Consider the following 15,179-nt stretch of genomic DNA (forward strand, 5'->3'; position numbering starts at 1 on the left):
CCTCATATTCTGCACTTCACTGCATCACCAGTGAGTGTCGCCAACGGACAGAACCTCAGAAAAGTGCGTGTAACAGCCTTGATGTGTGAGTGCCGGACCGCAGCTTTCTACGTTCACGTCATTCTTTGTACATCCGACCGTGAGCGTTGAAAGTGGCGTACGCACGTTTTTTGTGCGCCGCACTCTTAGTACATAAGGCCCCTGGTCTCTCCATCGGGGAATCGAACCCCAGGCACAAATACTGCTCACTATACTAACATTTTCATAATTACGAATTATTTAATCTAACCCTGGAATGTCATCAGACATGTGATGTCATTGATGATGTCACCAGTCTCACCAAGTAAAATCCATCTCAGTGACCAGAACAGCAGTGGAGTGATTCCTTTCTGCTAGCGTAAGTGTAACCTGGACTCTACACTTCAAACAAACTTCATAAATTTGACTTCAGCGCCCAACGTGGGACTCGAACCCACGACCCCGAGATTAAGAGTCTCATGCTCTACCGACTGAGCTAGCCGGGCTTCAGATGCTAGAAAATAAGAACGATAATCGAAAATTGTCCGTAATGTGAGGTTTTATCAGTCTTTCAGAGAAACCAGTTTTCCGTCTGATCTCCTCTTGACACCACCCAGACAGTTCAAAGACAACATGTGACTAAACTTGTGATTTTCTAGTTTTTTGCAATTGTAGACGCTCACAAATTGGCTATTTCGGAGGTGTCCATTTTTTAGGAGTTGGTGCAGTTGAAAGCCAACTACCTGGTGATGATGTGGAGCGCATCTCAAGTTCAGCTTGACTACATCAAAATCTGTGTAGACCTGGCGGTTATCAGGTTGCTATGCTCCTCAAGCTAGCCTATAGCTAGCTAGTGCAAAATGTCCCACTATCTATGTCTCTACATACATGTCTAGATGGTTTTGTATAAGATTAAGGGGGGATAGAAACTAAATGATTGAATGAATTGAATCATGATCAATAACCTGCTGCACAGTTTCTGTAGTGTAGTGGTTTTTCGGTTCGTGGCAAATGCAAAAGGTCTCTGGTCTGAGTCTAACAGGCTGGACCTCTGGATCAGGACTGACGAGTGAACAGAACATCCACAGTTTTATCTTAGAAGAACTTCATCAATTAATGCATTTTTAGCAGGCCAACAGCAACTGGTGTGTGGAGGAGTCAATTTCATCCTATTGACCTTTTTTCACTAGTATCAGTCATGTATGTCCATTGTACCAAATAGCTGGTCTCTCCATCGGGGAATCGAACCCCAGGCACAGATACTGCCCACTATACTAACATTTTCATAATTACAAATTATTTAATCTAACCCTGGAATGTCATCAGACATGTGATGTCATTGATGATGTCACCAGTCTCACCGAGTAAAATCCATCTCAGTGACCAGAACAGCAGTGGAGGTGATTCCTTCCTGCTAGCGTAAGTGTAACCGGGACTCTACACTTCAAACAAACTTCATAAATTTGACTTCAGCGCCCAACGTGGGGCTCGAACCCACGACCCTGAGATTAAGAGTCTCATGCTCTACCGACTGAGCTAGCCGGGCTTCAGATGCTAGAAAATAAGAACGATAATCGAAAATTGTCCGTAATGTGAGGTTTTATCAGTCTTTCAGAGAAACCAGTTTTCCGTCTGGTCTCCTCTGGACACCACCCAGACAGTTCAAAGACAACATGTGACTAAACTTGTGATTTTCTAGTTTTTCGCAATTGTAGATGCTCACAAATTGGTTATTTCGGAGGTGTCCATTTTTTAGGAGTTGGTGCAGTTGGAAGCCAACTACCTGGTGATGATGTCACCTACTCTCGTCCACTTGGCATTATGAGACAATTGGAGCGCATCTCAAGTTCAGCTTGACTACATCAAAATCTGTGTAGACCTGGCGGTTATCAGGTTGCTATGCTCCTCAAGCTAGCCTATAGCTAGCTAGTGCAAAATATCCCACTATCTATGTCTCTACATACATGTCTAGATGGTTTTGTATAAGATTAAGGGGGAATAGAAACTAAATGATTGAATGAATTGATTCATGATCAATAACCTGCTGCACAGTTTCTGTAGTGTATTGGTTATTCGGTTCGTTGCAAATGCAAAAGGTCTCTGGTCTGAGTCTAACAGGCTGGACCTCTGGATCAGGACTGACGAATGAACAGAACATCCACAGTTTTATCTTTGAAGAACTTTATCAATTAAAGCTTTTTTAGCAGGCCAACGGCAACTGGTGTGTGGAGGAGTCATTTTCATCCTATTGACCTTTGTTCACTTGTATCAGTCATGTATGTCCATTGTACCAAATAGCTGGTCTCTCCCAGATGATGTCACCTACTCTCGTCCACTTGGCATTATGAGACAATTGGAGCGCATCTCAAGTTCAGCTTGACTACATCAAAATCTGTGTAGACCTGGCGGTTATCAGGTTGCTATGCTCCTCAAGCTAGCCTATAGCTAGCTAGTGCAAAATATCCCACTATCTATGTCTCTACATACATGTCTAGATGGTTTTGTATAAGATTAAGGGGGAATAGAAACTAAATGATTGAATGAATTGATTCATGATCAATAACCTGCTGCACAGTTTCTGTAGTGTAGTGGTTATTCGGTTCGTTGCAAGTGCAAAAGGTCTCTGGTCTGAGTTTAACAGGCTTGACCTCTGGATCAGGACTGACGAATGAACAGAACATCCACAGTTTTATCTTTGAAGAACTTCATCAATTAAAGCTTTTTTAGCAGGCCAACGGCAACTGGTGTGTGGAGGAGTCATTTTCATCCTATTGACCTTTGTTCACTTGTATCAGTCATGTATGTCCATTGTACCAAATAGTTGGTCTCTCCATCGGGGAATCGAAGCCCAGGCACAAATACTGCTCACTATACTAACATTTTCATAATTACGAATTATTTAATCTAACCCTGGAATGTCATCAGACATGTGATGTCATTGATGATGTCACCAGTCTCACCGAGTAAAATCCATCTCAGTGACCAGAACAGCAGTGGAAGTGATTCCTTTCTGCTAGCGTAAGTGTAACCTGGACTCTACACTTCAAACAAACTTCATAAATTTGACTTCAGCGCCCAACGTGGGGCTCGAACCCACGACCCTGAGATTAAGAGTCTCATGCTCTACCGACTGAGCTAGCCGGGCTTCAGATGCTAGAAAATAAGAACGATAATCGAAAATTGTCCGTAATGTGAGGTTTTATCAGTCTTTCAGAGAAACCAGTTTTCCGTCTGGTCTCCTCTGGACACCACCCAGACAGTTCAAAGACAACATGTGACTAAACTTGTGATTTTCTAGTTTTTCGCAATTGTAGATGCTCACAAATTGGTTATTTCGGAGGTGTCCATTTTTTAGGAGTTGGTGCAGTTGGAAGCCAACTACCTGGTGATGATGTGCAGCGCATCTCAAGTTCAGCTTGACTACATCAAAATCTGTGTAGACCTGGCGGTTATCAGGTTGCTATGCTCCTCAAGCTAGCCTATAGCTAGCTAGTGCAAAATATCCCACTATCTATGTCTCTACATACATGTCTAGATGGTTTTGTATAAGATTAAGTGGGAATAGAAACTAAATGATTGAATGAATTGATTCATGATCAATAACCTGCTGCACAGTTTCTGTAGTGTAGTGGTTATTCGGTTCGTTGCAAATGCAAAAGGTCTCTGGTTTGAGTCTAACAGGCTGGACCTCTGGATCAGGACTGACGAATGAAAAGAACATCCACAGTTTTATCTTTGAAGAACTTCATCAATTAAAGCTTTTTTAGCAGGCCAACGGCAACTGGTGTGTGGAGGAGTCATTTTCATCCTATTGACCTTTGTTCACTTGTATCAGTCATGTATGTCCATTGTACCAAATAGCTGGTCTCTCCCAGATGATGTCACCTACTCTCGTCCACTTGGCATTATGAGACAATTGGAGCGCATCTCAAGTTCAGCTTGACTACATCAAAATCTGTGTAGACCTGGCGGTTATCAGGTTGCTATGCTCCTCAAGCTAGCCCATAGCTAGCTAGTGCAAAATATCCCACTATCTATGTCTCTACATACATGTCTAGATGGTTTTGTATAAGATTAAGGGGGAATAGAAACTAAATGATTGAATGAATTGATTCATGATCAATAACCTGCTGCACAGTTTCTGTAGTGTAGTGGTTATTCGGTTCGTTGCAAGTGCAAAAGGTCTCTGGTCTGAGTCTAACAGGCTTGACCTCTGGATCAGGACTGACGAATGAACAGAACATCCACAGTTTTATCTTTGAAGAACTTCATCAATTAAAGCTTTTTTAGCAGGCCAACGGCAACTGGTGTGTGGAGGAGTCATTTTCATCCTATTGACCTTTGTTCACTAGTATCAGTCATGTATGTCCATTGTACCAAATAGCTGGTCTCTCCATCGGGGAATCGAACCCCAGGCACAAATACTGCTCACTATACTAACATTTTCATAATTACGAATTATTTAATCTAACCCTGGAATGTCATCAGACATGTGATGTCATTGATGATGTCACCAGTCTCACCAAGTAAAATCCATCTCAGTGACCAGAACAGCAGTGGAGTGATTCCTTTCTGCTAGCGTAAGTGTAACCTGGACTCTACACTTCAAACAAACTTCATAAATTTGACTTCAGCGCCCAACGTGGGACTCGAACCCACGACCCTGAGATTAAGAGTCTCATGCTCTACCGACTGAGCTAGCCGGGCTTCAGATGCTAGAAAATAAGAACGATAATCGAAAATTGTCCGTAATGTGAGGTTTTATCAGTCTTTCAGAGAAACCAGTTTTCCGTCTGGTCTCCTCTTGACACCACCCAGACAGTTCAAAGACAACATGTGACTAAACTTGTGATTTTCTAGTTTTTTGCAATTGTAGATGCTCACAAATTGGCTATTTCGGAGGTGTCCATTTTTTAGGAGTTGGTGCAGTTGAAAGCCAACTACCTGGTGATGATGTGGAGCGCATCTCAAGTTCAGCTTGACTACATCAAAATCTGTGTAGACCTGGCGGTTATCAGGTTGCTATGCTCCTCAAGCTAGCCTATAGCTAGCTAGTGCAAAATGTCCCACTATCTATGTCTCTACATACATGTCTAGATGGTTTTGTATAAGATTAAGGGGGGATAGAAACTAAATGATTGAATGAATTGAATCATGATCAATAACCTGCTGCACAGTTTCTGTAGTGTAGTGGTTTTTCGGTTCGTGGCAAATGCAAAAGGTCTCTGGTCTGAGTCTAACAGGCTGGACCTCTGGATCAGGACTGACGAGTGAACAGAACATCCACAGTTTTATCTTAGAAGAACTTCATCAATTAATGCATTTTTAGCAGGCCAACAGCAACTGGTGTGTGGAGGAGTCAATTTCATCCTATTGACCTTTTTTCACTAGTATCAGTCATGTATGTCCATTGTACCAAATAGCTGGTCTCTCCATCGGGGAATCGAACCCCAGGCACAGATACTGCCCACTATACTAACATTTTCATAATTACGAATTATTTAATCTAACCCTGGAATGTCATCAGACATGTGATGTCATTGATGATGTCACCAGTCTCACCGAGTAAAATCCATCTCAGTGACCAGAACAGCAGTGGAGGTGATTCCTTCCTGCTAGCGTAAGTGTAACCGGGACTCTACACTTCAAACAAACTTCATAAATTTGACTTCAGCGCCCAACGTGGGGCTCGAACCCACGACCCTGAGATTAAGAGTCTCATGCTCTACCGACTGAGCTAGCCGGGCTTCAGATGCTAGAAAATAAGAACGATAATCGAAAATTGTCCGTAATGTGCGGTTTTATCAGTCTTTCAGAGAAACCAGTTTTCCGTCTGGTCTCCTCTTGACACCACCCAGACAGTTCAAAGACAACATGTGACTAAACTTGTGATTTTCTAGTTTTTCGCAATTGTAGATGCTCACAAATTGGTTATTTCGGAGGTGTCCATTTTTTAGGAGTTGGTGCAGTTGGAAGCCAACTACCTGGTGATGATGTGCAGCGCATCTCAAGTTCAGCTTGACTACATCAAAACCTGTGTAGACCTGGCGGTTATCAGGTTGCTATGCTCCTCAAGCTAGCCTATAGCTAGCTAGTGCAAAATATCCCACTATCTATGTCTCTACATACATGTCTAGATGGTTTTGTATAAGATTAAGTGGGAATAGAAACTAAATGATTGAATGAATTGATTCATGATCAATAACCTGCTGCACAGTTTCTGTAGTGTAGTGGTTATTCGGTTCGTTGCAAATGCAAAAGGTCTCTGGTCTGAGTCTAACAGGCTGGACCTCTGGATCAGGACTGACGAATGAAAAGAACATCCACAGTTTTATCTTTGAAGAACTTCATCAATTAAAGCTTTTTTAGCAGGCCAACGGCAACTGGTGTGTGGAGGAGTCATTTTCATCCTATTGACCTTTGTTCACTTGTATCAGTCATGTATGTCCATTGTACCAAATAGCTGGTCTCTCCCAGATGATGTCACCTACTCTCGTCCACTTGGCATTATGAGACAATTGGAGCGCATCTCAAGTTCAGCTTGACTACATCAAAATCTGTGTAGACCTGGCGGTTATCAGGTTGCTATGCTCCTCAAGCTAGCCCATAGCTAGCTAGTGCAAAATATCCCACTATCTATGTCTCTACATACATGTCTAGATGGTTTTGTATAAGATTAAGGGGGAATAGAAACTAAATGATTGAATGAATTGATTCATGATCAATAACCTGCTGCACAGTTTCTGTAGTGTAGTGGTTATTTGGTTCGTTGCAAGTGCAAAAGGTCTCTGGTCTGAGTCTAACAGGCTTGACCTCTGGATCAGGACTGACGAATGAACAGAACATCCACAGTTTTATCTTTGAAGAACTTCATCAATTAAAGCTTTTTTAGCAGGCCAACGGCAACTGGTGTGTGGAGGAGTCATTTTCATCCTATTGACCTTTGTTCACTAGTATCAGTCATGTATGTCCATTGTACCAAATAGCTGGTCTCTCCATCGGGGAATCGAACCCCAGGCACAAATACTGCTCACTATACTAACATTTTCATAATTACGAATTATTTAATCTAACCCTGGAATGTCATCAGACATGTGATGTCATTGATGATGTCACCAGTCTCACCAAGTAAAATCCATCTCAGTGACCAGAACAGCAGTGGAGTGATTCCTTTCTGCTAGCGTAAGTGTAACCTGGACTCTACACTTCAAACAAACTTCATAAATTTGACTTCAGCGCCCAACGTGGGACTCGAACCCACGACCCTGAGATTAAGAGTCTCATGCTCTACCGACTGAGCTAGCCGGGCTTCAGATGCTAGAAAATAAGAACGATAATCGAAAATTGTCCGTAATGTGAGGTTTTATCAGTCTTTCAGAGAAACCAGTTTTCCGTCTGGTCTCCTCTGGACACCACCCAGACAGTTCAAAGACAACATGTGACTAAACTTGTGATTTTCTAGTTTTTCGCAATTGTAGATGCTCACAAATTGGTTATTTCGGAGGTGTCCATTTTTTAGGAGTTGGTGCAGTTGGAAGCCAACTACCTGGTGATGATGTCACCTACTCTCGTCCACTTGGCATTATGAGACAATTGGAGCGCATCTCAAGTTCAGCTTGACTACATCAAAATCTGTGTAGACCTGGCGGTTATCAGGTTGCTATGCTCCTCAAGCTAGCCTATAGCTAGCTAGTGCAAAATATCCCACTATCTATGTCTCTACATACATGTCTAGATGGTTTTGTATAAGATTAAGGGGGAATAGAAACTAAATGATTGAATGAATTGATTCATGATCAATAACCTGCTGCACAGTTTCTGTAGTGTAGTGGTTATTCGGTTCGTTGCAAGTGCAAAAGGTCTCTGGTCTGAGTTTAACAGGCTTGACCTCTGGATCAGGACTGACGAATGAACAGAACATCCACAGTTTTATCTTTGAAGAACTTCATCAATTAAAGCTTTTTTAGCAGGCCAACGGCAACTGGTGTGTGGAGGAGTCATTTTCATCCTATTGACCTTTGTTCACTTGTATCAGTCATGTATGTCCATTGTACCAAATAGTTGGTCTCTCCATCGGGGAATCGAAGCCCAGGCACAAATACTGCTCACTATACTAACATTTTCATAATTACGAATTATTTAATCTAACCCTGGAATGTCATCAGACATGTGATGTCATTGATGATGTCACCAGTCTCACCGAGTAAAATCCATTTCAGTGACCAGAACAGCAGTGGAGGTGATTCCTTCCTGCTAGCGTAAGTGTAACCTGGACTCTACACTTCAAACAAACTTCATAAATTTGACTTCAGCGCCCAACGTGGGGCTCGAACCCACGACCCTGAGATTAAGAGTCTCATGCTCTACCGACTGAGCTAGCCGGGCTTCAGATGCTAGAAAATAAGAACGATAATCGAAAATTGTCCGTAATGTGAGGTTTTATCAGTCTTTCAGAGAAACCAGTTTTCCGTCTGGTCTCCTCTGGACACCACCCAGACAGTTCAAAGACAACATGTGACTAAACTTGTGATTTTCTAGTTTTTCGCAATTGTAGATGCTCACAAATTGGTTATTTCGGAGGTGTCCATTTTTTAGGAGTTGGTGCAGTTGGAAGCCAACTACCTGGTGATGATGTCACCTACTCTCGTCCACTTGGCATTATGAGACAATTGGAGCGCATCTCAAGTTCAGCTTGACTACATCAAAATCTGTGTAGACCTGGCGGTTATCAGGATGCTATGCTCCTCAAGCTAGCCTATAGCTAGCTAGTGCAAAATATCCCACTATCTATGTCTCTACATACATGTCTAGATGGTTTTGTATAAGATTAAGGGGGAATAGAAACTAAATGATTGAATGAATTGATTCATGATCAATAACCTGCTGCACAGTTTCTGTAGTGTAGTGGTTATTCGGTTCGTTGCAAATGCAAAAGGTCTCTGGTCTGAGTCTAACAGGCTGGACCTCTGGATCAGGACTGACGAATGAACAGAACATCCACAGTTTTATCTTTGAAGAACTTTATCAATTAAAGCTTTTTTAGCAGGCCAACGGCAACTGGTGTGTGGAGGAGTCATTTTCATCCTATTGACCTTTGTTCACTTGTATCAGTCATGTATGTCCATTGTACCAAATAGCTGGTCTCTCCCAGATGATGTCACCTACTCTCGTCCACTTGGCATTATGAGACAATTGGAGCGCATCTCAAGTTCAGCTTGACTACATCAAAATCTGTGTAGACCTGGCGGTTATCAGGTTGCTATGCTCCTCAAGCTAGCCTATAGCTAGCTAGTGCAAAATATCCCACTATCTATGTCTCTACATACATGTCTAGATGGTTTTGTATAAGATTAAGGGGGAATAGAAACTAAATGATTGAATGAATTGATTCATGATCAATAACCTGCTGCACAGTTTCTGTAGTGTAGTGGTTATTCGGTTCGTTGCAAGTGCAAAAGGTCTCTGGTCTGAGTTTAACAGGCTGGACCTCTGGATCAGGACTGACGAATGAAAAGAACATCCACAGTTTTATCTTTGAAGAACTTCATCAATTAAAGCTTTTTTAGCAGGCCAACGGCAACTGGTGTGTGGAGGAGTCATTTTCATCCTATTGACCTTTGTTCACTTGTATCAGTCATGTATGTCCATTGTACCAAATAGCTGGTCTCTCCCAGATGATGTCACCTACTCTCGTCCACTTGGCATTATGAGACAATTGGAGCGCATCTCAAGTTCAGCTTGACTACATCAAAATCTGTGTAGACCTGGCGGTTATCAGGTTGCTATGCTCCTCAAGCTAGCCTATAGCTAGCTAGTGCAAAATATCCCACTATCTATGTCTCTACATACATGTCTAGATGGTTTTGTATAAGATTAAGGGGGAATAGAAACTAAATGATTGAATGAATTGATTCATGATCAATAACCTGCTGCACAGTTTCTGTAGTGTAGTGGTTATTCGGTTCGTTGCAAGTGCAAAAGGTCTCTGGTCTGAGTCTAACAGGCTTGACCTCTGGATCAGGACTGACGAATGAACAGAACATCCACAGTTTTATCTTTGAAGAACCTCATCAATTAAAGCTTTTTTAGCAGGACAACGGCAACTGGTGTGTGGAGGAGTCATTTTCATCCTATTGACCTTTGTTCACTTGTATCAGTCATGTATGTCCATTGTACCAAATAGCTGGTCTCTCCATCGGGGAATCGAACCCCAGGCACAGATACTGCCCACTATACTAACATTTTCATAATTACGAATTATTTAATCTAACCCTGGAATGTCATCAGACATGTGATGTCATTGATGATGTCACCAGTCTCACCGAGTAAAATCCATCTCAGTGACCAGAACAGCAGTGGAGGTGATTCCTTCCTGCTAGCGTAAGTGTAACCGGGACTCTACACTTCAAACAAACTTCATAAATTTGACTTCAGCGCCCAACGTGGGGCTTGAACCCACGACCCTGATATTAAGAGTCTCATGCTCTACCGACTGAGCTAGCCGGGCTTCAGATGCTAGAAAATAAGAACGATAATCGAAAATTGTCCGTAATGTGAGGTTTTATCAGTCTTTCAGAGAAACCAGTTTTCCGTCTGGTCTCCTCTGGACACCACCCAGACAGTTCAAAGACAACATGTGACTAAACTTGTGATTTTCTAGTTTTTCGCAATTGTAGATGCTCACAAATTGGTTATTTCGGAGGTGTCCATTTTTTAGGAGTTGGTGCAGTTGGAAGCCAAATACCTGGTGATGATGTCACCTACTCTCGTCCACTTGGCATTATGAGACAATTGGAGCGCATCTCAAGTTCAGCTTGACTACATCAAAATCTGTGTAGACCTGGCGGTTATCAGGTTGCTATGCTCCTCAAGCTAGCCTATAGCTAGCTAGTGCAAAATATCCCACTATCTATGTCTCTACATACATGTCTAGATGGTTTTGTATAAGATTAAGGGGGAATAGAAACTAAATGATTGAATGAATTGATTCATGATCAATAACCTGCTGCACAGTTTCTGTAGTGTAGTGGTTATTCAGTTCGTTGCAAATGCAAAAGGTCTCTGGTCTGAGTCTAACAGGCTGGACCTCTGGATCAGGACTGACGAATGAACAGAACATCCACAGTTTTATCTTTGAAGGATTTTATCAATTAAAGCTTTTTTAGCAGGCCAACGGCAACTGGTGTGTGGAGGAGTCATTTTCATCCTATTGACCTTTGTTCACTTGTATCAGTCATGTATGTCCATTGTACCAAATAGCTGGTCTCTCCCAGATGATGTCACCTACTCTCGTCCACTTGGCATTATGAGACAATTGGAGCGCATCTCAAGTTCAGCTTGACTACATCAAAATCTGTGTAGACCTGGCGGTTATCAGGTTGCTATGCTCCTCAAGCTAGCCTATAGCTAGCTAGTGCAAAATATCCCACTATCTATGTCTCTACATACATGTCTAGATGGTTTTGTATAAGATTAAGGGGGAATAGAAACTAAATGATTGAATGAATTGATTCATGATCAATAACCTGCTGCACAGTTTCTGTAGTGTAGTGGTTATTCGGTTCGTTGCAAGTGCAAAAGGTCTCTGGTCTGAGTCTAACAGACTGGACCTCTGGATCAGGACTGACGAATGAACAGAACATCCACAGTTTTATCTTTGAAGAACTTCATCAATTAAAGCTTTTATAGCAGGCCAACGGCAACTGGTGTGTGGAGGAGTCCTTTTCATCCTATTGACCTTTGTTCAGTTGTATCAGTCATGTACCGTATTTTCGCGACCATTCGGCGCACCGTGTGGAAAGGCGCACCCTCATTTTTGTGTGTCATTTTTAGATTTAAAACATACATATGGCGCACCGACCCAAAAGGCGCAGTCTACAGAGCAGAGCTGCATACACGCGTGCCGCAAAACACGCCGGCCGGAAAACACACACACCCGCTGCAGAACGCACACACATGCAGAACGCACACACAAGCACACAAGCGCTTATTTAAAAAATAGAGCGGGAGCAAAACCTCTGTTTCTGCATTAAAGAGCTCCGCTAATTCAGCTGCGCCAGTCCGAATTTCCTCGGTGTCAGTCACTTTCTGCACAACAGTAAATAAACTTTTCATACCCCGTTGTGCGGATCCTCCACCGCGCAGAGCCCGTCTCTCCCCAGCGGGGTGGAGCAGCGCGCGTCACAGCGGCTTTAACCGGGAATGTGACCTGTTCGGACCGGCTGGGACCGAACCCACCCACCTGTATGGGAGCAGGGGCTCCCGGGGAAAGACCAGCGGCATTTCGGCCGGATCTGCCCCGGGGATGGTGCGCCCTGGCCCGGCAAACCCGCGGCGGGAGCCTGGCGGCTCCTGAGCGCATCCTCTGCATCTTGGTTAGGCTACCAGAGATCAAACCGACAGATTTGCCTGAAAATCTCGCAGGGTGAAGTTGTTCCGACCTGGGACAGACCCCTGAATAAATAAAGGTAAGAAAATAAACGTTTCATACCCCGTTGTGCTGCGTTGTGCTGCGGATCCCGACCGCGGCGGTCCCGGGTCCCGCGTCCCGCGTCCCGGGTCCCGCGTCCCGCGTCCCGGGTCCCGCTCCGCGCTGGTCCCGGGTCCGCTCCCCGTCTGCTCCCCCGCGCTGGACCCGCTCACACACGCGCTGTCGGGGAGCCGGTACCGGGGTTTGTATCCGACAGGAGCTCCAGTCCGAATTTCCAGACCTGTCTCAGCCACCTGATCATCATCATCCCTTCATCCAGCCCCCCCCTTTCCATTCGTCCTTATAATGACTCCGGCTGGAAACGGCTTATGCAAAGTTTTTCTTTTAAAAATCACCATAGGTTTCTGTCCATCAGCTGCGCCAGTCAAGCGCTACATAAATGAGAATCTGTGTGTCGCGCCGCGAATACACACCCGCGCATGTCGGGGTCCGGTACCGGGTTTGTAACCGACAGATTTGGCTGCAAATTTCGGAGGGTGAAGCTGATCAGACCTGAGACAGACCCCAGAAATCTCTGCTCGCAAAGCGGCCGGGAACCAGGTCGATTGGACCGCTTGGGGAACCAGGAAGTCGGGTTGCAGCAGCGCCCATCACCGCGCTGCTCCAGCCGCTGCTTTAACCGGGGAAAGTCACAACAGATCCCCCCTACGGATCCACCGCACCGCGAGGCCCTTTCTGTGGCCTCGAGGATTTTCTTGGTGGCTCTCCTCAACTGCAGTCCTCTAACTCCAAGGAGTTTGAGCACTCTCTGGAGTGAATGTCCTGCAAAACCTCTGCACTCAATTTCAACTGGCTCGCAGCGGGCTGTCCAGCCATTGCTCCGGCAGTCTGTGGTGAGCTCAGAGTATTTGGCCCTCTTGCGCTCATTGGCCTCACCAATCCAGCCCTCCCAGGGGACAGTCAGTTCCAGCAGGACCACTTGCTTGGTGGACTCCAAAGTTAATACCATATCTGGGCGGAGTGAAGTGGCAGCTATGTTAGCTGGGAACTTGAGTTGCCTTCCCGGGTCAACTTGGAGCTGCCAGTCACGAGCGGTAGCGAGGAGTCCTCCTGCGGAGTTTGGCTGGTGTTTTGCATTCTGCCCAGCTCTAACAAACGTGATTGACTGCTTCGGGGCGACCTGGGTCTTGCTGTTCTGTATCGCTGTGCAGATGGAATCCGCCAAGGATTTTAGAACTTGGTCGTGGCGCCAGCGATACCGCCCCTCTCCTAACGCCTTTGGGCAGCAGCTCAGAATGTGCTCCATGGTGCCCCTCCTCTGGCACAACTTGCACTCAGGCGTATCTGCCAGGCCCCAGGCGTGCAGGTTGGCCGGGCTTGGGAGGACGTTGTACACTGATTGAATTAGGAACTTTGTGCGCAGAGGTTCAGCTCTCCAGAGTTCTTCCCAGGTGAGTTTGCGAGGTTCTGCATGGTCCCACCTTGTCCACGCCCCTTGCTTGGACATGCCGACCATCTTTCTGCAGCGTTCCTCCTCCATCTCAGCACGTATCTCCTCTTGGACCAGTGGCACTTCTCCTTTCCACGAGCGTGGTCGTAGCGTGGCTTGGGAAAGCTGCCAAGGCCTGCCCTCCCCATTGCCATGGTTCCAACCAAGGTTTTATATATTTAGATAAGTCAGTCACACCTTGTTCAAACACTGGATGTAATTAAAAATAAATAAATGAACAAAGTGTAACCCATGTTAAAATATGACATAAATAGGAATAAATGAGTTTGAAAGTTAAAGCTGATTTATTTAATGGCAATTAATTCATCAGAGTTAATTAAAGATGTTAATACAACAATCTTTTAATTTTGAAGAACAAAAGTCTGTAGACAGAAAATAATGTTGCTGCCCCTTTAAGGGACCAGCGCCACAGACGCAGCACCTGCCGAGACCAATTGAGAGAGCAGAGGAGAAACGGGAGGAAAACCAGCAGTGATTAAGAGCAGTGAAAAAGTTCATATTACAGCTGAAAAACATAACTTACCTGGTCGGGAACTGATGGGGATTTTATGAGAACTAAGCCACATCAGTTTTGGTGAGTTTTATGCCTATTTTCCCGCAGTTTTACCGTGTTTTATTTTTTTTCTCTGGCGGATCTTAAACTTAAAATGTAGCTGTTTATGAAGAAATGCTCCGTTATCCAGTTAATATTTTGGGTTTATGAAGTCTGTGAATGTTATAAAAGTGTGTGTAAGCTGTGTAAATGGAAGATTTGTGCAGTAATTAGTGCGGGAGACGGAGCCGTGACTTCAAAGGGACCGCTCTGCTGCCATTTTGAGTTGAAAAAACACCGTAGCAGTAACGTTACAACTCAAACTGTGATGAATTTATTTGTGTAATTTAAGAATTTAAAGAGTTTTATTGTTTTTATGGCCTGTTATACAGGTCGGGTTTTTTTGCTTGGTTGAAAGCTCGGTCGGAGCAAGGATTGGTCTGCCATGTGCGGGCGTGCACATCCACAGACGGGATTCAAGATGGCGAGCCAGGCCCAGACGTTCAACTAATCTTCTCCATCACACCAGTGAGGGGTTCTCCTGCGTGTGGTAACTCGCTGCCAGAGTGGTAAGAGTATCAGGAACTAGTCTGAACTGAACAGAACTGATTGAACCATTATTTTTGGACTGAATCGAACTGAAACTTTTCATTGAACTGAACACTTGAACTCACATTTGGACTTGAACT

The 15,179-nt window shown here is 44.3% G+C and overlaps 8 non-coding genes across 8 annotated transcripts; all 8 read right to left on the minus strand.

Moving 5' to 3' along the window:
• Positions 1 to 451: 451 nt before the first annotated feature.
• Positions 452 to 524, minus strand: trnak-cuu (transfer RNA lysine (anticodon CUU)). The gene has a single exon. It is a non-coding gene; the product is annotated as a tRNA-Lys (tRNA).
• Positions 525 to 1,491: 967 nt separating this feature from the next.
• Positions 1,492 to 1,564, minus strand: trnak-cuu (transfer RNA lysine (anticodon CUU)). The gene has a single exon. It is a non-coding gene; the product is annotated as a tRNA-Lys (tRNA).
• A 1,526-nt stretch (positions 1,565 to 3,090) lies between these two features.
• Positions 3,091 to 3,163, minus strand: trnak-cuu (transfer RNA lysine (anticodon CUU)). The gene has a single exon. It is a non-coding gene; the product is annotated as a tRNA-Lys (tRNA).
• Positions 3,164 to 4,652: 1,489 nt separating this feature from the next.
• On the minus strand, positions 4,653 to 4,725 carry trnak-cuu (transfer RNA lysine (anticodon CUU)). Its single transcript has one exon. It is a non-coding gene; the product is annotated as a tRNA-Lys (tRNA).
• A 967-nt stretch (positions 4,726 to 5,692) lies between these two features.
• On the minus strand, positions 5,693 to 5,765 carry trnak-cuu (transfer RNA lysine (anticodon CUU)). Its single transcript has one exon. It is a non-coding gene; the product is annotated as a tRNA-Lys (tRNA).
• Positions 5,766 to 7,254: 1,489 nt separating this feature from the next.
• On the minus strand, positions 7,255 to 7,327 carry trnak-cuu (transfer RNA lysine (anticodon CUU)). Its single transcript has one exon. It is a non-coding gene; the product is annotated as a tRNA-Lys (tRNA).
• Positions 7,328 to 8,330: 1,003 nt separating this feature from the next.
• trnak-cuu (transfer RNA lysine (anticodon CUU)) lies at positions 8,331 to 8,403 on the minus strand. Its single transcript has one exon. It is a non-coding gene; the product is annotated as a tRNA-Lys (tRNA).
• A 2,049-nt stretch (positions 8,404 to 10,452) lies between these two features.
• Positions 10,453 to 10,525, minus strand: trnak-cuu (transfer RNA lysine (anticodon CUU)). Its single transcript has one exon. It is a non-coding gene; the product is annotated as a tRNA-Lys (tRNA).
• Positions 10,526 to 15,179: the final 4,654 nt, after the last annotated feature.

This window comes from Cololabis saira, chromosome 20, assembly GCF_033807715.1.
Source record: "Cololabis saira isolate AMF1-May2022 chromosome 20, fColSai1.1, whole genome shotgun sequence".
Classification (NCBI taxonomy): Eukaryota; Metazoa; Chordata; class Actinopteri; order Beloniformes; family Belonidae; genus Cololabis; species Cololabis saira.